The sequence below is a fragment of the Lepisosteus oculatus genome, chromosome 13 (assembly GCF_040954835.1).
Source record: "Lepisosteus oculatus isolate fLepOcu1 chromosome 13, fLepOcu1.hap2, whole genome shotgun sequence".
Lineage (NCBI taxonomy): Eukaryota > Metazoa > Chordata > Actinopteri > Semionotiformes > Lepisosteidae > Lepisosteus > Lepisosteus oculatus.
Window position 1 is genome coordinate 17,469,457 of NC_090708.1, and position 24,604 is coordinate 17,494,060.

Consider the following 24,604-nt stretch of genomic DNA (forward strand, 5'->3'; position numbering starts at 1 on the left):
ATTCAGAGATTCCTTACGTTTCTTCTGGTAGCCGTGAGGGAAACATCGATCTGTTCTCCCTTGACAGCTCTCTCCCTCCCTTCCTCACTACTGTGGCAGGCAGCACTTCATCCGTGGCGCTGGCCGTCGGGAGGGCGATGAAATCGGTGGCGTCTGATCTCCGCTGTTTGCCTGGCTGTAAGGACTAACAGGATCTCTTTGAAGCGCCTGTAGCAGTTTAATGTCGTTACTGTAAATGCGGCCTTGTCCTGCAGGCTTGCTGGCTGACGCGCGGCGCAGGCTTCACCAAAGAGTGGGGCTTTTCTGTTCATCATAAAAGAGCAGGGAGAACTGTGCGTTGGCTGGAGCTGTTAAAGACAAGACGACCAAATGTTTTTAGTACACTGCGACAGGGCTCATACAAAGCAAGTATACTAAATATACAAAGCAACGGAAAATGTTAACTATGTAGGCTATACATTTTCCCCAGCCTATATTCACATTTCTTTGGCCAACGGAAAGAAAGTCGTTAGAAATATTCCACCACTTTCCAAAGAGTAAGATTTAGGATAATTTAATCTCACCTTGTGCAATAGTGCACAGATGCCGGAACACATTTTTATTGAACAGAAAATCCCAGTCGGGAGCAAAACACGCGAGCATACAGTAATGCCAAAGGCATTCACGTCACATTAATTAACTTTGGGTCTATAATATATAAAACACACTGAGTAAAACAATCTGGTGTTCAATAAAAAACAGCACCGTTTGTATTAATAATAATAACTGGCAACACGAAGTGGCCGTTAAGACACGACTAACAACACATTACTTTTTTTAAAAAAAAGTTTTTATCATGTGTATATTGTAACGCCAAGCACTGCGCACAGACGAGAGGCCATTCGGGTTAGTCTAAAAAAAAACATTTACATTTAATGTAGTTGATTTTAACCGAGGAGTATAACCCATTCTTGAAAACACACTTTTGATTCTTCATTTTATTAATAAACGTGAAAGTTGTATTTAATGTAGGCACAACATGGGATAATAATTATATAATAACAACAATACTACTTCTAATAGTACTTATTATTTTTTGTATTATATGAAAGGATCGCAGGAAACCGCATTTTTTTACCATTACTAGTATCGTGGTTGATGGGTTAATTTTCTTTTTTCGTGTTGTTTTTGAACCAGGTTATTCTTCACCATTTATCGGATTCGATAAAAAAATATCTTGGGCTATATACGGATTTTTTTGTGTCACAGTAGTCTTTGAGCGGAGGCAGGTGGTTTAGAGGGAAGCCGGTGTGAGAGAGAGGAGTGGAGCCCTACGCCAGGATTATCTACGCGTTCGCAGAAAAAGCCGAAAAAGTCGGCAGAAACCAGAGAGGTGGAGCCGCCCAGCTTCTCCGCGCGGGGCTGTGCGCCGTTTGCAGAACTAAACCTATGAGTGATTAAACCAGCAATGGAAGAAAATCACAGGGAGGTATTCAGATCGGGCTAGAAAAGAACAATGCGAGATATTTTGGAAAAACAAATATAAGTCCAAATAATAATAATAATAATAATAATAATAATTATTATTATTATTATTATTATTATTATTATTATTATTATTATTATTATTATTATTATTGGTTATGTCATATAGAAAAGTCTTAATTTTCTGTTCTTAAAATCCCGTTTCAGCTGTTTCTCAGTCGGTCATTTACAGTTACACATGGAACCGTTCAATATAGCACTTAAATAACGTGGTATTGTATTAGTCCTATGTGTAATATGATGTAAGCTTACGTATGTTATAATAGTAACTAATCAGTAACAGTTAACTAATTATTGTAACAGTTCTGAAACCAGTAATTCACACTTTTCATAGCTTCTGAATAATTAGGAAAATCTTCCATTCTATCTTAAAATATGTAACGATCACTTCTTAACTCGAGGCAAATTTTCAAGTGTAACGTTTATATTCAGGAGACTTTACTCGCACTTATTTATAACGTTTTACCTGTAAAACGAATACAACTAAACACGTTTTCGGGGGCTCACTGAAACTGTTCGTGAGCTCACTGAACTTTCAGTGTCGTTTAAGAGCCTGGGTCAGAGAGCAAGGTCAGAAATTCAGAAAAACAGTCAGGAAAGACCCTTTTTAAAGTCTTTTTGGGAACTTCGCGGTGTTAAGGAGTGTCCAGTGTTAAGCATGGATTCGATTTTAGTAGCTGGAAGAAGACGATCCTACTCGTGTTTTGCCCACTGGAGTGGAAAAGGGATTGCGTTTCACTGCCAGTGTGGCGCAGCAAGTCTGCCTACAGTCAGCCCTGCTGCTTTTCTGCCCCAGTCCTAGGAACCTGCTGGAAAACAGATTGGAATCACAGTGCTCAGCAGTTTAATCCATTTCGGATTTTACTGGCGCTAAGGGTCTTGCAAAGAAATATATAAACCAATGCCAGATGCAGGATTTTTGAAACTCAGTAACTTATTCTGTGTAAATTAACACAGACAAACATATGGCAAAGTATCTGCACTCACAAGCACATGGAATGAAAGCAAATATATGACTTTGTTGTTAAGCAGTACAAAAGCCTACAACTGGTAAAACCTGAAGTGGATCATACTGCTATGCAAGGGGTATCTGGCTTTCCTTTCCCAGGGCTGGTGAAGTATGAGAGCCCTGATTTTATTTACACTGGCTATTTCTGGGCTTGTCTGTTAGTGATTAACAATTCGTGGATATAGAGAAACCCCTTGGGCAGTGTTCTGTCTGTGGAATGAGAACGGAAACAAAAGGAATAATATGAATTTAAAAAATGAGAACAAAAGGAAATGCGAGAATGTGCTGTGTGAGGCAGGATTGATAAAATCCGGCAGTGCCAGCACAAACAGTCATGGGCAAAATGTGTAAGAACGACTCAAGGCCAGTGCCTGTTCACACAAGACAGGCATGTGCTGGAGAGATGACTAACAGGGTTATAGGAATATCTCAGTGGTTAGACAGCAGTTGGACAGTTTAACAGCACTTAATACAGTTTAACAGCAGCCCTCTCTTTCCTTATCAACCGTAGCCCAGTAATTGCTGGATTATATGCGCTCTTCAAAGGCTGGGAGTGTGCGCGGGCCTGTTGTCGTGGCCGTTGGAAATGTTTCCTATGGAAAATCCCAGCAGAACCTAGTTTTCTGTGGTGGAGCAGTGGCATTTCATTGTGCCAGTGTAGTACACAGTGAGGATCAGTTTCAGTTAAAAGACTCCTTTCAGGAAAAGAGAGGAGGGAGAAGGGTGTAAGGATATACTGTAGAAAAGAAACAGTGCAACATTATCACACAGTTTTTACTCAGGTGAGCGTGAACAAGGTGTCCTTTCTAAAAAAAATGTTTTAAATTTTTGCACCAAGAATCGTCCTCAGACTGGCTCCACAGGGCTGCTTCCTTGAAAACGTTAACTGAAATTCCATAGATATTTTTTAGAAGGGTTGAGATGGAACTGGTTAAAGGCCTGACTATCTGGCCATGTGCTGGGCCAGTGTGTCCTGCAGGCGCTGCCCTCTTCTCTCTGAACAGCAGTGAAACAGGAACACCTGCTTCTAATCCACACACTTCAAACACAGGGGCACGGCGGGGCATCGCGACCTGTTTAATCAAGGGTGATTCAGCTCCACTCTCCCCTCCATGGCACGCTCTCTCCAATCATTAAAACCATTTTTTCTTAACTAAATGTGTTCTCCCATGTCTAAAAATACAGCATGAAAACCCTAGTTTACTCCAGACAAATTGCCCAGAACAAAATTCCATCCAAATTATTTTTACTATGAGAAGTAGCTGTAGCGGTAGTTTCCATTAAGTCAAAAACCACCTGTTCAATTTCTTCAAATGTCCTGAAACCTTCATAGTTCCAGGTACTTTATTTGTAAGACATTCTATCTCACCTCTGTATTTTTTGTTGCCTTTTTTTTTTACAAAGTGACCAAAAACCCAAGGCAATCGGTTCTCTTAACACCTCTTCCAGAGAGAGAACCAACCAAAACAACTGAAACGATGCCCACTGAGGGGAGGGGGTTACCCTACAATGTTCATTATTATACAATTGTGCCCCAAATGTGCTGCCTTTTGGCTCCCTGTTTCTTTACGATCGCTTATATTTGGACATTTGCAAAAGGGTGGGGGGACACAGGAAATAGAAAGGCTTAGGTGTGACATTCCTCGTCTCTCTGTGCCTAGACACAGCTGGTTTGTGTCTACTCTGTAATGCACTGGATATTGCTCCGTCTACCTGTCACCTCTGTGTCACGGCTCCTCTTCAATATGGCCTGAACTCTGGCTCCCCCAGCACTGAGGACAGTCCTCAGTTGACCTCATCAATCAGTTCTGTCGGCAAAGTGGAATTTCTTTGAGTGAGCTAGGGTTGTTTCATCTTTCGCACTCTGTCTCCACCAGCACACACATGTCCACATTATTGGAAAAACAAAACACATACACAGGGCATTGCAGTTAAAAGCCAAATGGATTCCTGTACATATCCTGCTGGACCTCTAGAGGAATACTGAGGAAAGAGCCTACACTGCACAGTACTCTCTATGGGAAAAAAAAGGAGATTCCGGGAAGCTCTACTTGTCAATATTCATAAGGCGGACTTATGTGCAGGAATTATGTAGTTTGTTATTTTTGTGTGTGAGCCCAGCTGCACACACACACTCTGTCTCAGCATGTCAGGGTCACAGGCGTCAAACTGAACACACACCGCTCTTACTCAAATCAAACCACAGCTTAGAGAATTCTTGCTGGTGATGTTAAAAAATGAATGAAGCAGTCCGAGTGAGTGATCTGTAGCTGCTTAGCTGAGGCTGTGTTGCTTTGAGTGTGACTGTGAGGGCACAGCTCCAGGAAGAGCAGGGACTCTGAGAAAAGAAGAGACATAAGGGTGTTAAAATTAGGAAGAAAAAAGTCAGAGAGATGGGAAAAAAGTCAGCTGTGCTGGGCGAGGTGTTAGGAAATTCCAGAGCAACTCTCCATGTGTCTGTGTGTTACCCCTAGAGAGATACGCTCACTGACTGAATGCCAAGGCCTTTTGCTCTAGAGCAGAATTGGCTCCATTTTTTGTCTTTCAATTAAAAAAAGGCAATTCAAAGGGAGCTTGGTGAGAGTGAGAGTCAGGGCAGCCCTCCCTCCAGCATCACAGCAACTGCGCTCGAGTTGAGCAGAAAGGCAACAAGCAGAGGGTTCAGCCTAGACAGCAGGCACCTTCTTGGGGAGCTCCACTGCTTTCACCCCGCCTTCACTTCCCTCTTGATCGCTCTCTTTTGCTCTCGTTTGTATCCGTTATGCTTCTTTCTTTTGTTTCCCTTGTTTTGTCCTGTCCACTCTCCTGCCTGTCACTCATCATGTTGTGGTGCTCAGTCCCGGAAAGTGACCTGGATGACCATGCACAGTGACTGACCCTTTCATTGCTGGAAATCAGAGCCGATTGACCTTTCTCTCTCTTTCCCCATATGTCACTGCTGACATTGAGAACAGAGCCTCAGGAAACTGCCCGTGATGTTGTCCCCATCCTTGGACATCAGTAGTAATGGCATATTTCAGTGACAGGGTCAGTGAGTCACACTTTCTGGTTTACACCTGGAGACGGGTCAGAGGAACTTTAATTTAGCTTTGAGATTAATTAAAGCCCAAAGACGTTTTGTGTGGGAAGGATTGTGCAGCAACCTGCCGTATCTGGGACTGAGAGAGATTAACATACTGCAACTTTGGCAAACCTGGCTCAGCCTGTCAAGCTGATAAAGTATTTCCAAAGTGAACGAGACAGAGGGAGGCTTACTATTAAAAAGGCACATCACATTAGCTGCATTTTAATATCGGTGGTTTATTTGAAAGGGGTTGAGAGAGCCGATGGCATGAATGCAGTGATCCGGGACGAGTCTCTGTCGCTCACTTTTCCCTGGCCTGCTAGACAGCTCTTCCTGGGGTCGTTTCTGAGCCATGGGGGTGGGAGACAGGCAGGGGAAGAGAGGGGGGTAGATGACAAGGAGTGCGATTTAATATCCCATCCTGGAACCTCTCCCAGTCAGGTATCTCTCTACACATCGCCGCTCAGACAAACCACCCCTCTTTCTCTCTCTTGTCTCCTTCTCCCGACAAAAAACTGCAACTATGACGCAACCTGGAAGGAATCTGCCGTTTCTTAATGAAACTGACTACCAGTCCTGGAGATATCAATGGCAACATTGTACTAAAGCTTCAAGACGGGACCTTTGGCTGAGTATCAGGAAAGGGGAAAAAGAGGGAGAGGGAGAAGAAGATAAAGGGAGTAAGGAGCCCACGTTATTGGGCATTCTCTGTGCCAATGTCCAGTGCCAAGGCCAGCCCCTGCACTCAGAGCTTCTTAATTAAACACCTCCAGTTTAAAGACATCTGTCTGCTGGATGGCAGGAGATGGCACTGTGTCCTGGTGGAGACTGGGGAACCAGCTGCACTGTATGTATCACTCTATGGATCTTGCTCCACGATGCTCATGTGGAGTCTTCTCTCCACATAACTATAACTGAATCACATAAATGTTTGGAGATAAGAACAGGTCTGCTTGGCCTTTGTTGCAAGTGTGGTGGCTTTGTCACCTATTCTTTCTCTTCAACTGTTATTTCTATCTCTTTTCCTTTCTTGCTTCCCCCCTTTGCCTTTGTATCAGGTAACTTGCTATCTGAGTTCACACTGCTCCAGCAGCTGTTACCAGAGCTGCACCCTAATTACTGTATTATATTCCTGAGCTATCTCCTTGCCTTCATAAATACCTGCTATGCCCATTGCATGACACAGCTATTTACTATTTGTGAAGGCCACTGTTTGTCTGATGCAAGACACAATCACAGACCTTACTTTCCTGAGGTGAGAAGTGTCACCTTTCTACCTGATCAAAGCTGGCACCCTTCCCCACAACTCCTTGAACCACACAGAGAGTGGTATTGTTAAACCTTGTGCTAAGCTGCAGACACATGCCCACTAGTATTACGCAGGGCCTGACACAGATGCTTAAGGCTGATATTTATACAGCTGAGTGTAGAGATGTTGTGGCCTCTTGACCTTCTGTGGCATGTGACCTCTCTCCTGCCCATTCACTCCCACCCATCCCCTGCCTGGGTGCCTGTGGCTAAAAGGATTGCGTCAAACACAGATTCAATTTACCTTTCGATCAATCAATCTGATGGAGAGAAAGAGAAGGCAGCTGAACAAGAGAGGAGAAAGTCCCCTGAGACCGGCTGAGTGTCGGGGGGGTCTCAGGGGTGGGGATGGTATCATTAATAAATCAACAAAGCATGCCCTCCTTCTATCCTAGAAGTGGCACTGTCCCCAAGCCCGCTATTGATTGTGGGGATATTTATCACAGCTAAAGCCGGCCCCCGTGGCTTGCTGGGCCATCACAGTGTGTAGATCTCACTGCCACTATGTAAGATGATCCTTGCTGTTTAAACTCTATTATGGCACCAGGCTGTCTTTACCACTCATGTCATTATAAAAATTCAGCTGACCGCCTGTTTTAAAGTACCTTTCTATTTGTCCAGCGGTAGCACTAACCTTATCTGCAAGATTCAGCTTGATTTAAAATACATTTAAACAAAGGTATGGTACTTCATCATAGCTGTACTCCAGTTCATCTTAATTATGCACCATTGGGACCGTTTTATGTTAGTTTATACTTGGCAATTCATATCAATAAGGCTGACTATTATGTTAACACAGCAATGTAGTATGAGTAGTGCTTGAAATTATGTCCTGTGTTTTAAACTAACCTAACACTGAGCACCAAGAAGCAGCCCTTTGATTCTATTGCTCGAAGCTGATCTTTTTGCAGTTATAAAAATATTTGTTTAGCACTGAGATTTAAGAAATATATGACTTCAGGGGGAGAAACTCAAGCTGTATGGTTCTTTACTATATGACACAAAATTGATCAAATCATACCTTTACACAGGATATAAAGAGCTCACAGTGAGGAAATTAACACTTGCACCTGTTCGATAGATATTTAGAACACACGCCTCTTCAGTGAGGTGTACAGAGGAAGGGCCCAAAGTAAAGAAATCTGATTTTTAGGTGAGTGGAAAACACCCACATAATGCAGGGCTTGCATATGGAAAAAAATGACATGCATTTGCATTAAGAGGTTCGTAAGCGGATTTAATTTTTTTCCGTACTTTTTAAAATTTGCAAGTGTAGTTTTGCCCTTCTCTCTCAGCAAGCTGAGTAGAGCTATTTACATTGTTTAGGTAAACAGTTTTTGATTGCCCCCCTGTCATTGCTGTGGGGAACAGGGCTTGTGATTCAGCAGAACGGATCTCGGGTTTGGAAGGCTGAAAGTAGCAATGTGCATGACGTAGTGAAAACAAATGCAACCTATGAGCAGACTGTGCTGTGTGAGGATACTGCTGAACAGGCTCCCAGTAGACTAGTGAGGATGAACCTGGAGCCCAGGTCACATTGTCAAGAAAGCTGACCACTAATTTTTCTGTTGGGGGAGGCTAGATTCACCAGGGTCCCACTGTCACAACCCGTGGTCCAAGTACGATCACAAATAGTTTAATGAGTTTCTTAAGGATTCAAAATCTGACTGCATTTGAAACAAAACTGCAAACACATTTTTTCAAAACAAACGTGTCTGCTTTTGAATGCTTAAAATGGAAGTTTATGTGTGGTACCAATGTATCTTTGGAAAGCAGCACTAGAAAGAGAATGCTTATTATTAACTTCATTTATTTAGATGACACATTTGTTCAAGGTGACATAAATAATACCATTGTATTCTATATAATTACATGTTATAAATTCACAGATATCCACAACAAAGGTGTGCAGTGTTGTGTTCAGCGGAGTTGTCTAAAGTGCAGGATTAGTGATGTGTAGTAATTTTTTAAAAATGAAGCAAACAAGCATTTCAAGGTAAATTGGAATGACGTCAGACTCCTGTTGCACAGGCATCTGATCCATTTCATGTTTTAACAGCTGCACAGGTACTGATGAGATGTAAAAAAATAATATTTGATTGACCTCGCCCATTTGTCTGTGCCAGTTTACTTAAACTGAGGTAATAGGTTTAGAATATCCTCCACTTTATGTGGACTTAGGAAAGAGCCTTCAGCATTAGGTTAACCTACTACAACCTAATGGATCTAACTGGCTGTGCAACAGGAATCAGGTGTGTTTCCTATGCATTGTATACAGCATACAGTATTGGGGTTCAGTAAAATGAGAATCAGCAGCAAGCATGCAGTGAATGCTGGGTAGTGTCTGTAAAGGGCAGTTCACCTTGCCAGTTAGTGCATCCCCCACCTTGACATTTGACTCTCAAATGTCGGATTGATGCCGAGTTGTTGGCTTTGAATACAACATGTACGCCTGAGTACACCAACACAAAGGGCTTTTCGGTACACTATCAGAGACAAAGGGGAGGAATCAGCATTGTTCCTGATTTCCAGTAGCGAGCCTTTACTGCGTTTTGTATACAGTATGAGCCTTTTCTGCTACATGCATCAGCCATCTAGCAGATCTTGGTGCAGAAGGAAGGGCACTGGACTTGACTGTACTGCTTGTGGTGCTTGTGGTGCTGCTTGTGGTGACCCTTGTGTTGCTAGGCGCTACAGCTTTAGATCTGTCTTAAGGCATGCCATTGGACTGTGTTATGTTGAGTACTAAAGGGTTAATTTAGGATAAGTTGTCTCCCTGGGAACAGGCCAGTAGTGGGCGTGACCAGGCCAGGAGCAGTTGGGGGGGGGGTCAGTAATTTGCTCTGTGAGGCAGTGAGCTGTGACCAGCCCATTTTGTGTATGTATGCATCTTTGTGTGTTTTTGACAGTGTAGACAAGTGTGTCTTTGTGTGAGTGTTCGTCTCTCTATGTACAGGTATTGCTGTGCAAGTGTAAGTGCACATGTGTGTGCGTGCCCTGGGTTCGTTTGTCACCATGTGTTCTTCATCGCTAAACCATTAATTATCACAAAATCCACTTAATCCATCTTTTACCAAGTCAGAGGAGACAGTTTTTTCAAAGGCAGTCACTTCACACCCTATCTCCTTCCCACCCTCAGGTGTACAAGAGGTCAGGGGGTTCCAGGCACTGGACACCAGCAGTGGGCTCCGTGTGGGCCTCTTACAACAGTCTGTGGGAGGATATAAACATAACAAATACCAAATATGTTAACATCCACAAACATTTTATCTCATCACAGTAAACCAATTGATTCATTTATGTAACGATACAATAATACTTTGTTGTCTCATTTTTCAGAAATTTGTCTTCCACCAAAGCACCTAGGCTTTAAACATGCAGAACCTTCCAAAGCATACAAACTAACAATACAGGTGATAGAGAGTGATGCTATTAATTCACCAATTAGGGTGTAATATACTCCATACACTTCATTGGCAGACCGCACTGTAGGTACTGTGCACTGACACACCATGTACATTTTATCCAATGAAGGTTATTTTGTACATATCTTCACATCTACCTCTCTAAGCTTGTGATGTAATCATGAGTTAGTCATTCACCAACCTGAATCTGTTTAACCTTTTCCCACGTACAGAGCAGGCAAAGATTCAAAAACTCTAGATGAAGCTGTCAATTGGAATTTAGGGTTCTGGCTGCACTGTAGACACTCTTGGCTCACTGTATTCACTACAGTATAGACACACTGGCACACTGTGTTCACTATAGTTTAGATACCCCGGCGCACTGTACTCACTGCAGTGTAGACACACTGGCACACTGTGTTCACTGCAATATAGACATTCCAGCACATTGTACTTAATATGTTGAAGTATATACATGTTTCACTGTAGACACTGCACTATAATATGCTCTATAATATAGAAACATTGTCCTGAACACACATCACACTGCTTGCACTGCAAAGTACATACACAACACTCTGCGCACACTATACTATAGATACCCAGTACTAAACACACCCTGATCTGTAGATACTTCACTTGTGACACTGTATTGGATCTAAACTGTATCTTATTCATGCAGAACTATACAGAGGGTGAGATATATTACTTTCCTGATCTTCCTGAAGGAAGTGGTAGTCCAGGCTGGAGGTATACAGTGTCATCATGGCCCATTCAAACTCAGGCCACACACTGTGGTGTGAGAATTTCTCACAAAAGCTCCTCACACACAGAGGGGGATCACTGGGGTGTCCTGTCACATTCTTACCTGACACCTGCGTGCAGAAATGCAACTCTAATCGCTGCAGGAGGTAATAATTACACTGCGCTCAAGAGCTACTCTCTGTTCCCCTTCCTGTTGACACCCTTAGGGAGCCTAGGGTCAAGATAGGGCAGAGGGAAATGGCTCAACACTTGTTAAAGAGTAGCTCTGAAAAATAGTGTTATACTTCTCCACATGTTTCCAAAGCTGTTTTAAGACAGACCTATAATTTTAATTGTAATAGTTCAAAGCCTGTCTTCTGTGTGTTTGGGGGTGTTTTGCCATAAAGGGTGTGGCAAGCAGCTTTGGTGTGCCCTCTGACCCCTTCCAGAAATAAACCTTTTAAATATCCCATAAGAGGTTCTTTGGCTTTTATGTTCTCTGTGACACCATAGGCTCATTTTCGCTGTGTTACCAGTTCAGGCAAGTCAGCAGTAATCACCTGCCTTAGCCTTCACTGTAGTGCTTTTTTTAAAAAGGTCTTTCGAAGAAGGCCAAAGGTCATAGCCATTTGACAGATGTCAGGACTATGAGTGGAGAGGAGGCGTCTTTTAGAGACAATGAGATTGACTTCAACCTTTTGCTGTAAAAAAGAAGCATATCAGAGAGTTAACTACAGAAAGAAATATTACAAGAACAGCTTGTGCAGATGTTGAAGCTCTTTGCTCTATAAGCTCACAGACAATTCAGGCAGTTCCTGTGAAAGCTCTGCTGAGCTTCAGTAAAACCACAGGCAGGATGGAGGGATGTCTGTTGGTAAAGTGTAATAGATCCTGACTAAGCAAAGGAGAATGACTGGAAGACCTTTCGTTTTGTGTCCGTCTGAACTGTTTCAAGTGGACTTGAGCTGCATTAACCAGCTTGAAATTAATATGCAATGTCCAGTTTAAATTTATGCTAGCAATGAAAGAGAAAAAAATAAAAGTAGTGACTGGAATGTCTTGCCCTGCCCATGAAATAGATGATAGAAGTCGAGTCTCTTGGTGAAGGAGAAAAGTTCTCCATTCCACACTTCCTGTCTCAACCCATTCCACAGCCTTCTGTTCTCCTTTCTGCTTTTGGTGTCTCCCTCTCTACATCACTTTCACCCCTCAGCTTCTCCCTCTGTCTTTTGCCTTTCTGCGTTCTCTCCCTTTTATTCCTTTTCTCTCTTGCCTTGTTTCTCCTCTCCTGTCTGATCTCCCTCTCTTTCCCTCTCTCTCTGTTTCACAACTGGTTCGTAGTCTCATACACGCAAAGAGATTCTGCCTCCAGCCCTTCCCGAGTTCTCCTTGGTTTTTCTCGATGTGCTTTCAGACAGTTTGCTTCACCCCATCACATATCCTTCTGCTGTTCTGTGCTCTGACACGTTTCGCCTTAATGCTACTATATCGCTCCTTACTCTGCTCTTACCCTGAGGTGCTACTGGATGAAATCTGTCTCCTCTTTCAGAAGATAAATTCAGTCCAGAGTGCTAGAGGACTCTCTCAGTAGCGTAAATGGCAGTTTATTGAGAGGCTTTAGTTACACATGAATAAAGGGTGAAGAATACATTAGCACATGCTCTGCTGGCAGGAAAGCGCTGCCTGGGAATGTGTAAGCCTAGTGACATCACCCCCTGAGTCTTCGCCCCTGGCCCAGGACTCTGCTGTGCCTCAGAGCATGTTGAAAGACCTGTATCTGTGAGGTCAGGAACAGCCCAACCCATTGTCCAGATGGGACCATTTACTGTGAAGGCTCAACCACTGAATTGATATTAAGCATTCAGAGATGTCTTTTCATGGCACAGCAGTCTGTCTCAGTCTATTTTGTACTGGGCCACATTGTAAGAGAAGAAAGTTGTGTAAACATCAATATTGGCATGTGTTTTCAATGACATAATTCAATGGAATTTCCTAACTCCTGCTCACTGGGAGGTATAAGTATTCCATGACCCTAAAAGAGGAATCAATGGTAAGTAGGTGTAGCTTAACACAGTATTTATTATGCTTTAAGAAAATTAGAACATAACCTCAATGAAGGCTTCCCAAAGATTCTTCCTCCAGATGCTGCCTTCTGAGCTTCTCATCTTCCTGGTTCTTGCAAATGACCTGATTTCATATTATTATCTTGCAAGGGATCACATTGATCAGTTTTATTTCTTGGTATTTCCTTTATCTCTGGGAAGGTCCACTCTCTTTTGATGTATCCAACCCATTGTACTTTTATTATCGTCTCCACTCTTAAAGTAATGGCACTCTTCCTGTTTGTTTTCACATACTGTAATTTGCCTTGTATTCCCAGCACATATTTTCCATGCTTTTTTCTGGTATCAACTGTAGTTTTAATATCATTACTGCATTAAGGATCCACATTTCAAATCATTAATAGCATTACTAGTCTGTAATTATCTTTATGTAGTGCTTTACATATCAGATGGAACCCACTCTTCTATCACCGAAGTACTAAACTGATCAGGGGCTCATAAACAGCCATTATCCGCCAGCAGAGACAGTACTCGGCAGATCAAGTGGAGAAGTAAGAAATTGCTTTGCCAGATGAAATTAGAAAGAAATTTAGGATTGTGAAAGCCCAAAGAGGAATTTCTTTGTAATACCTGACACTCTTTACACAGTGTGGTGGCTCTGTGGCTAAGGATCTCTACCTGTGGCTGGAAGGTTGCTGGTTCATATCCCATGGCCGGCAGGGGAATCCTACTCTGTTGGGCCCCTGAGCAAGGCCCTTAACCCAAACTGCTCTAGGGACACTGTATAAATGGCTGACCCTGTGCTCTGACCCCAAGCTTCATTCCCTGTCTGTGTGTCTCATGGAGACTAAGTTGGGGTATGTGAAAAGACAAATTCCTCATACAAGAAATTGTATATGGCCAATAAAGTGATCTTATCTTACAAACAGTATTTCATGGGATTTTTAATAACATGGAACGTTGTTTAATAACAGCACTTTCATGCCGCACATGAGTCCCCTCTCACCATACCAGAGCATTGTTTGGAAGCTTTAGTACAAAGAGGGAGTTACATACTAGTACATCAAAACCACTTACAGCAGTAATCTACTTTTTTTTAGAGGTCTTCCATTTCAGTATTGACCAGACCCAGGCAATTTGACAAAATCAGAATAGAAGGTGATAAAAACTGCTGTCACATAGTATTTATATTAAAGCATGTTGACAAGCAGTAATACAAACAATGCAAATGGCTTTGTATTGCTCAACAACAGAACATCATGGGGTTTTAAAAACAGAAACATAATAGTTTGTGTGGGAATGCTGAACATGTTGAAGATTGGTATCACAGGGATTGGTGAACTCTCTGTTAGTCTAAAAACAGGTTACAGGTTACTTACTTAAGTTACTTACTTACTATCACTTACAGGTTAATGAAGCCAGATAGCAAGCACAGTAACTGTCTGCTTACAAATTAATTAGACCAATCCATAAAAAAAGTGCAGCCTTACAGCTGTTTGTCATCAGAGATCATTAGAGGTCATTGCAGCTCTTCTCCGTATTTTGAACAAGGAACATACAGCAAAAGACCAGGAAAAGTACTATTCCACCACTTCCATATAACTTTGGAGAACTCTAGCTGAGATTAAAATAGGTGTGCTTTTGATCCTAAACATTGTTGTCACTCAAGCATACATTGTTACAGAGACAAGCTCTGACAGTGCTGAAGGTTTTAAAGTGCTTTTATTTTTTTTTTGCTTGCCTCAATAGAAGTGTGTTGTGGTAGAACTGCTGAGTTTCCTGTATAAGGAAGAGCACAAAATGCAATTCCCTTCCTTTGTCTGTTTAAGGTCCAATTCAATAACAAGACCAACTTTTCATATTAACCTACTTATCAAGTGGTGCAATTCTGACACTTGTGAGGGACCATTTAAGTTCTGTTTTCTGAGAAAATGTTAAGTCAGAAATGATGGAACACAAGCCCTATGACCTTGTTGATGTACGCTTCAGTGACATCAAGTTTTAGGATCAAAACCTTTCTAGTTGCCATTAGGTGGGGTGGGGGGGGTCATGAGGTGGTCTGACCTGTGTCAAGGAAAATGCATGCAATGTCTTTAGAATTTGTGAAATATCGTTCTTACAGTTTGAGCTAGAAAGGTATTGATTTAGCTGGTCAGCAAGGCAGTGAGCCAGAGAGAGAGAGAAAGCAAAGAATTGGGATACTAAGTTAACAGGATAATGATGCACTTTCAGTGAGGCAGTAAGTACAGTGCAGGGCCACATTCCTGCTTGTTACTCTCTAACTATTCCCTGTGTTTCAATTCCTGACCTGAATCCCAATGAGGGGGCAGCTATGCATTAAAGAGCTCTATGCTAATGAGGCTGTGGTATGAGAACTTGGTATGAGGTAAATGGGATTTTACCTGCTTGACCTGAGGCTGGTGTGTAACTGGCCATTAAGCCATTTGTTATCATGTAGCTTGGTTGGCATCAGCATTCTTGTGCAAGTGTTGTGCAAGGGGTTGCATATCCATGCTGTCTCAGATCAGATTTTAAAAACGCTGGATGATAACGAAAAAATGACAGACATTTGTAAAACATGCATGACTGGCCATCTCACTTTTCTGTCTTCCTTCCTAGGAAGGCTGCAAGGTTATTGAAAGTTTGCATGAATATGTCTGAGACTCTACCTTATGCCGAGGTGAGCGAATCTGTGTTTGTCCGTTTGCTCAGCTGGCTGTGTGTTTTAAATATTTAATGTACTGTTTTGCATTTGTGCGAGAGTGCATGTCTGTGTGTGTGGGATGCATTGTTTCTGAAGAGCGAGCTTTTCTATTCATCTTGACACTGAATTAATCTGAAGCCAGCGTCTGCTCCTGACAATATCCCAGGCATTCGTGTTACTGCTTCAATAGGTGTGGAAATGATGGAACCTGGAACCTCTGGCTGCACTGTGTAGTGTTTCCTAGATAAGCCCTAGTTCTTTCAGTGAGAGATTACATGTCCAAACCTCCAAGGAAGCTGTTGTAAGCTTGTGAGAACATTCTCCCCTGGCTTTATTGTTCCCAACTATGTTTTCCTTTGGGCTTTTAATTGAAAATATGTTGAAACATATGTGTTGTTCTTATTTGCAGGTCAGCCACATTAGCACATTAGGCCTCCTTGTGTGTCAAACCCACAGATCCTTTAATAGCCAACGTTATACGGCAAAGCAAATATACAGACAAGGTTAATTTTTTCTTCTTTACCTTATGGGAATGAGTTGAATGAGTTGAAAAAAAACAATAAGTAACATGACCTTTTGCAAATTCCAGCGGATATAATGATCTTTGCGTGAAATCTTCCTAAAGTCGTTCATAAGCCTTAGTGTCTGGTAGGCCCAGCACTTCTCCTGAATTGGTAGAGCTGAGCAGACTGAGCACTGGAATTCCCCCTGGCTAGTGCTTTAGTCCATCATAGGATGCCTTTGCTTCATTGCTCTTACCCCTTTACATAGAGGGGAGCTGACTGGGGCAACTGAAGTAAAGTGCGCTTCTTGTATATGTAGCAGCAGTGTATGAGTGGAGTACACAAACTCACAGCCCTCTGCTAACAGGTCCAGAGCCCCCTCCACTTTTCTGCACTGTCCTCCTACATTAGTTACATTGTGATCTTGATGTGGAGAAACTGCTGCTCAGTCCGTCAATAATTTACAAAAGGTATTGAGGAGATTTATTAGTTTTCTTGGACGTTTTTTAAGTTTATTGTAAGGGCATATGGCACTGAATATGTTGATATACGTAGTACATGTTATTTTTTACGTTAATTTGTCTGGGAACCAACACATATATGCTCTGTATTAAATATGACAAAAATATGCCAAATGACACATATAGAAGTATGTAATATAGTTGTATTTGTCTGTGCATAATAATAATTGTAAACATTCAAAAGCTATGCGCAAACCTCATAATATGTAGTTCATTATCTGTTAACAGACAATTAAGAGGAAGAGAAATATATGTGTCAACTCATGTTGTGTGCTTCCTGATTGTTTTGTAAATGGACATAGGCACTGTGTGAAGAAAAGTGTAACCTGGTTTTTCTTTATCTTTGTGTTTCAGCTTCGCTAATAAGTGTGAGTGTGTGTGGTTTTGTGACTCATGTCTAGTTCATCCAGGGCAGCCAGATCTGGGAGATTTAATTGCTGTGTTTCTGAGAGAGCATTTAGTTAACAAAAGAATTCATCCGTCTGGAAAGTCCGTGTGTTGGTAAACTGTGTGTGTGTGTGTGCACCTCTGTGTGTGGTTGTATGTCTTTCATTGCCAAGTTACTCATCAGCTCAGAGGGATCTTGGGAGCTCTTCTCAGCTGTGAGTACAGAGCAGCTGTAGCCTGGATTCAGGGTGCTGATGGAGACCCACCTGTATCGTACACACTGACACTGACAAACTCGCCCACAGAGCTGTGCGCTGGTGGAATGCAAACACACTGCCATTTTCAGATGAACCAGTCCTGGCCCTGGATAACCTGCCCATTACTGCAGTTATTAGTATTTTAAAATATAAACAGTAAAGTTGACTAATGGAACATTGTTCAGAAGCTTTGCTAAGAGCTGACAGTTTGGAAGAGAAAGAATGTCAGATGAAGGTTAGAGCCCAGGGGTTAGGAGACAGGGAGGCGGTATGGGCTAGGGGTTAGATATGATAAAAGAGAACAGTAGGAAGGCCCCTCTGTCCAGTGGAGAGATGAAGTGACTGTATTTTACAGTAGCATTTCAAACCGAGGGTCTTGTGAGTTAATGGGGGCTAGTGGAATGAAGTACTGTGTGCCAGTGATTAGCAACAAACTCTTGACAGCTGTGCCCACATTTCCTGATCCCAGAGATGAAATTGCTGCTGAGATTTACTTCCCCAAGTCACTTGAGTTCATTTCTGAGTGATAAGAAAATCATTTTAGCGTTCATGACGACTGCAGATTGATGTGCATGAATCACAGTGATAGGGATCAAGAGCATCATTCAGGGAGTGATGTTATCTCCAGCATGTGGCTGCAGGAATAGCTAGTGCTCAGCGGGCACTGGGAGGGCTGGTGTCTGCAATGGCTGTAAATGATCCCACAAATGTCTGCTCTGTCCTCTGTCAAGGATTGGCCTTTAAATCAGATGACCGTACACATTTTACAAGAACAGACATCGTTTTCACTGTGCCTTCCTATGGTTTCACTATTCTTTTGCTGTGCCTTTGTATAGAAGACTTTGCAAATAATGTGGTTTATCATAGTATGTGCTGATAAAGTGATATTTAACAGGCCTTTTAAACATTTATAATGATCAGTCTTGAAAACAGACTAGGTTCACATTGAACAGCAGTTTGATCCTCCCATGGTTTTTGGAAACTTGCAGACCTGATTATAAGCCACCAGCTCCAAGTGGCAGGCCTTTCAAGCCTGTTGCCTCATTGTGAACACATGTTCAGACCCAGAATGGTGAACTTAATGTTATATTAAATACGCTGCTTTTTGGTCTCTTCAGTGCAATGTGTATGAGAGACAATAGCTGGTCACACCTGATGTGGACTGAATGGGAGAGTGTTTGTACTCATTACAGTTGTCCATACTCTTTCACAGTCAATGCCAGGTCATCAGAGAGATACTACACTGCTGTACCAGGGTGAAGTGCAGTGAACACCCCAGGTGGAGCAGTCAGTATGGACAACAGTGGGCTTGTTTGACACCAGTTTGTTGTTCCAGTGTGGAGTCATGTGGCTGGCACATTGCATTGAAACTGTGGTTTCCAGGATTAAACTGAACAAAGCACAATATTTCAAAGGCTCTTCCTTTTGCTTACCACAGCTGAGGTCGTAAAGAGACTGCAGCCGCACAGATGGAAGAGGCGTGTTTACTGGCAAGGCTCTGTGGGTATAAAAGTTTACAACAGTACTGGTGTAAAGCTTCAGGACATGACTGGTGTTTACCACAGCATTTATTTAGCAATGCCAATAACCTAATCTTACAGTAGTAGATAACGTAATGACATTATCAATTACACCGCCAACATTACTCAACTCTAAACAGTCAGATCTAGAAGGGGAATTAGTGAAATTATTCAAGTTGCTTTAAATTCAAAGATCCCAGTGCACTCTCTTGTCTCAAAGCTGATCCCACACAGGAGCTTTGTACTCAGGAGAATGGATTTAACAGCAGTCTAATAATATAAGATCCAATGTGTAGCAGTGACAGGGATGTGATTTTACCTGTTTTGTTTTGTGCTTGATGGTGTGCTGCAGTTGTGCTTTCATTGTGTTCATGGTGCTTGCTTTAATATGGCAGTTGTGTGTGTTGGAAGAGCTGCAAAGGCAGACTGCAGAGCACAGCAGGGCTGACACTCGGCCTCATTGACACCCCAGGGTCACTATAGTGTCCTCTGAGAGAGGAGAAGCTTTGCTGACTGCAGTCCTGTATCAGAACTGCAGATGCATCAGCAAGGTACTTAAATCCACATCCCACACACAGCACACTGACGTCTCTCCACAGAAGACCATAAAGAACAAACACTTTAAATACATCTGTAAATGTCTGATTTATGATACAAGCATACAGTTATTTAGCATGGGTTTGTCACAAAACAATACACTTAAGACATTAGTTGAAACCTTACTTGAAAGATGGAGGATGGAAGAGAAGAAGATTATGTTGGTTTTGTATGTCATGTTGTTGTGTACAAAGAGGGTGAATGTGTCTTGCGTTGTGTTGATGAACAGTGTGTTGTTGTTTTGGGGTTGTGTACAGTGAGAGTGCAGTTGTGTCTTGTTGTATTATGTTTCTGAGCAGTGCCTTATTGTTGGTGTTTTTGTTTGTAATGTGTTGTGTTGCAGTGTGTGGAGCAGGCAGGGGAGTCTGTTGTTATATTGTGATGCTGAGCAGTGTGGTTCTGTTAATGTTGTGTGTTGTGTTGCAGTGTGTGGACCAGGTGGTGGATTGCTGGCTCTTTAGTGCAGTGTCTGCCAGTCCCTGCTGTGCTGTGAGTCTGTCAGTCGAACTCTTGTTGCTGGTTGGCTGTATTCACTTTCCTAAGGGAAACAAGTGTTATTCTCCCACTGCTCTGCCCGAAAATAATGCCCTTTCCTTCTTAATTGGTAAAGTTTTAAAGTAAAAGCCTGTTCCCTAGAGAGTCTCCATCTCTACAATGTAAAAAAAGAAGAAAAAATTACCTCTGTATTTTACTTTATTGGTTTGCTTTAGGGAAAGTCAGCATTTTACCATTACAATACTACACTTAGAAGAGTATCAGTGTGTTTTCTTAAGTGGAAAACAACTAGCTCGGTAAAATTAAATAATGTGTAAAACAGCACTGTATTACAATCATGTTACGGTGCAGAGTTGTATGACATAGTCCAATACAGTGCTACACAAATGTATCATAAGTGCATTGAGGGGTATCAATAGATGTATTAAATAGCCTCCCAGCCAGCCCCCATTTGAAAAATGTTAAATTAGGCTTGAAAGAGCACCAAAATGTTTTCACTTGCTGATATTTTTATTGGGGTTCCTGTTCTTGGATCACTCTAATAGAGCTCTACAAAACTCCGGACAGTAGAATTTTGTGATACCCCTGATTTTGTCCATGTGGAACTACCCTATGTCAACACTGTAGGCTGCAAGTGCAAATATCAAAAGAAATGGGGAGGGGGGGGTCATTTATTGCATTACCTGTCCCCCCTCTCTTCCCCACCTGGCTGTGCAGAGCTCACCCCCCAAGGCACACTTGCCTGTCTGATGTGCCGGCCTGTGTAATTACAGGCTCCACACCGACAAAACAGCCATGAGAACTGGAGTTCACAGGCATTCCTCAGGCTGCCAGGGCTCGGCACAGTACACTCCCAGGCTGGGGACTGTAGGCAAATCGACTGCACTCTCTTATTAAATCTATATTTCAATCTGAGAGAGGAAACCAAGTCCTTGTACAACCGCAGTTCTGTCTGTAGCAGGCGGAGTTCAAGTTTCTGCACCTTGATATGATCATTCCCAGTCAGGAAGTTTCCTGTTGCACAACACTAGACCCCCTGCCATGCAGTGCAGTAAGTCACAACACCTTTAGGCACCTGTGCAATTTACAAGATGAGTTGAATGGCCTTTCTCATTTGTAACCTCTCTAATATTTCCAGAAACTGTTCTCTTTTTTTGTTCTCTCCTTCAGGGCAAAATGCTTGTTATATTACATCAATTCTAGCTAATTTTCCAAAGCAAGAGAGGGCATATGGATTCTTTTGATTTACCTTTTCTACAACTACTTTGTCTCCTGCACTCTTTATCCTTAGTTAATTTTTTTTGAAAAAGCAAAGGATAGAAAATGCCCAGACAGCCATCAAATTATTTCCACTCCCTGTCAAAAAAAGGAATTGTTTTGTATTTAAGGTGTAGTCCGAGATACATCCCCTGGATATGCAATGAACATTTCAATCTTTATTTAACCGGTGAAATAATTTCTCACCTGATCTTGATCCTGATCATTAGGGTGTTCTTAGTGCCATGACTCTTATTGGGACTAAGTGATTTTTTCTAATCGCTGGACTGATGGGTGGAGTTCTGTACATAAAACCTCATGTTCTCTTACTGTTGATGATTAAAAGTCCTGATTTCCTTTGTGGTCCATCATCTGTTTCAGTGTTTCAGTGATAGGCCTCATGGAACTGAACTGGAGAGCTTGGTTTTACAGTAGACTTTGTAGAGTGACCTTCTGCAACAATACAACAGCAAGGAGAGCTGAGTGCTGCCCGGCCCTGGTCATTGGGATGTTAATGCATGCAGCGCGCTGAACAGAGACAGTGAATCGAGACTGCTCACAGAAGGAGGACACCACAGCTAGTCCTGATTTCCTATTGCTCACTCCTGCTCCACAGCCACCAGATTCTAATTACTGGGCTTATAGGCTGCACAAAAGGAGGCTGCCTGCACAATTTGAATTTAAATGGGATTTTTTTTCACTTTCTCTCTCCCTTTCTGTCCTTTTCTCCCAGGGCTAATAGACTGAACAACAAAAGCCCAGCAATTGCCCTAATAGCCCTAATAAGACTCTTGGAAAGACAGTGTTGCTCTGCCACAGACACGTCTTTTTTTTTTTGTCTTTTCCGAAACAAAGCAGCGGTGCTGTGTGGGAAGGCACAGAAGCCTCTTTTGCTAAGAGCGTGCTTGTGTTTGAGTCGAGGACCTGAGGGTCTCGGAGCTCCCCCAGAAGAATGGACCATTCAGCCCGTCGGAGCTTGCCATGCTCCCGTCTGCTGAGGGACTCTCAGTGCTGTAGTGATGTAGCAGCTTGTTTTCTGCTGTTCCAACGAGAAGGGTCTATTTTCTCTGGAGTCTCTTGCATTCATCTTGCTGAACGTGTGGAATGGAGGCTCAAAGAGAAGAGCAGCCTCTGAGTCATTTCCAAAATCAAGACAGTCATAATGTAATTGACAGTCTTCCCCCTTCCCAGTCCTCTCTTGCAGGATTTTAAACACAGACATTCCTGGACAGCCATACTGTCCAGTGAAGCTCCTTTCTTCCCTTTGACATGCATGTCTCTTCACGATTAAGCTTCGCTTGGACAGAAAAATGTATTTTAAGCTTGTAAATGGATTATGTGGGGGTGGGGGCTGAGCAGCCCCCCCCCAGGCTGCGGGCTGCGTTGTGTAATCGAAGCGTGTTTCGGACAGGCTGGGGTTGTTCGTCTCCATGCCCGCTCTGTTATTACCCCAACTCTGTCATTATGGGATTAGGAGCACAGGCATGATGGGACGGACTGTGGCAGTGAGTGTGTGCGTGTCTGGGTGTGTCTCTGCCTGTGTGTGCCACCATGTGTGTGTGACACTGAGAGAGAGAAGGAAGGGAAGGGAGAGTGAGAAAGGGTCAGAAAGAAACAGAAAAGGGAGATGCTGAAAGAGAACGAGGTGCACTGAGACAAGGGAAATTAGAGGGAGGGATATAGAGAGAGAGAGGCAGAAATTAAGAGGGAGAGTGAGGGAGGGAAAATCATAGGATGATTAGCCAAAGCTGTAGCCACAAGCAAAAAGCTTATTTGTGACAGCCTCTGAATGTAAACTGTTGTAATTGCGGTGCTAAAAGTGTGCAGAGGGTAAGTCGGGTATTGTGTTTGAGCTCCCAGCCTCTGTAGGAGTGCTGCTAGAAAGAACTGTTTTCTTTTCTTATCACTATTTCATACCCGTCATTCAGGTTTCGCCACATTGAGAAACAATGCTGTTATTTTTGTTTTGCTCCCAAATGCTTTAATTTAGCTCTCAAATGCACCAGAAAAAGAGAATACAGCTCCCACTTTGCAAGCTATTGTACTAACTAACCTTTCATTTCTGCCACCACCTCTTCACTGGGCCTATTATGGGCGGGGAGATTGAGGGGTCCTGGGTATGGGGAGGGGACAGTGTTACCCTTCTCTGCCCCTCTCTCATTCAGGCAGGACTGCTTTCTCATCTAAAACATGGGCAGTGTATACAAAGAGTGGCTTTGGGCTTTTTAATGCCACTGCAGATAATGCACAGCCACCACAGGCTGGTTTTCACTCCTGAACCTTCTCCCCGATCCACTGAGTCAGAGCTTTCTGTCTGAGCTGTGTTTGGTCAACAAGTGTATGTTTGTGTGTGCTTGATTTAGCAGGTGGGTGTGTGAAGTATTGGTCCTCAGCTGTGGAGAGTCCAGCAGTTGTAAGTCCCTTGTTCTGGCTGATTCCTGCAAGAACAGGATTCCTTTTATTTCCACATTCCTATCTGTAGTCATTTCACCTGAACCACTTAAAAAAAAAAGTAAAAAAAAATCTCAGAACAAAGACCTGAATCACAGTGAGGGAAGTGGAGCGGAGAGGCAGTTTCAGCAGAGCTTTGAAGTGGAGTTTAATTAACAGAGCAGCTGAGCACAGGAGCAGCCAGACAGGGAGAGAGCATCCTGACCATTAGAGATTCTCCTCACTCACTGTGTTGCTGCCACTGCTCGCTGTGTTGCATTGCTTGCAGTGTTTAGCGGCTCACTGTATTACTGACATTGGCCGCTCCATTATTAACACTGCATTACACTGCCTACTGCATTACTAACAGTTCACTATGTATTGCTGATATAGCTGACTGTATTGCTGACACAGCACTGTATTACTGTCTGAACTGAACTGTACCCAGCACAACCTCACACTAGTATTAATACAAATTGAGAGAGTGGGAAGGGAAAAGAAAGAGAGGGATGGAGACAAGGGGCAGAAAAGAAGAGCACACAGATTGAATCTATACAGGTCTGCACCACTGGCTTAGCTGCTCTATTGTCACCGCGATCCTATTTGGGTGGTTGGGGTGTGGAGGTATGCTCAGTGGCACACACACTTGCAGCCGTGCCCCAGACAGTAATAACGCTTCTAATTAAATCTCTTAACGGGCAATTTAATAAGTCTTTTAGAGCATGAGGGTTGTCCCCTCAGAGATCACCCACAGCGTCTGTCTGCCCTTTTCTTTTCAGACCTTTTCCTTATCTGTCCTCTTCAGTTTCCAGTCAGC

General features: G+C 42.8%; 1 protein-coding gene across 2 annotated transcripts in view; it reads left to right on the forward strand.

Annotated features, from left to right (window-relative positions):
• LOC102686486 (ephrin type-B receptor 3) overlaps positions 1 to 24,604 on the forward strand; it is a 63,533-nt gene that overhangs the window by 11,609 nt on the left and 27,320 nt on the right. The gene's annotated exons all lie outside the window — the stretch shown is intronic.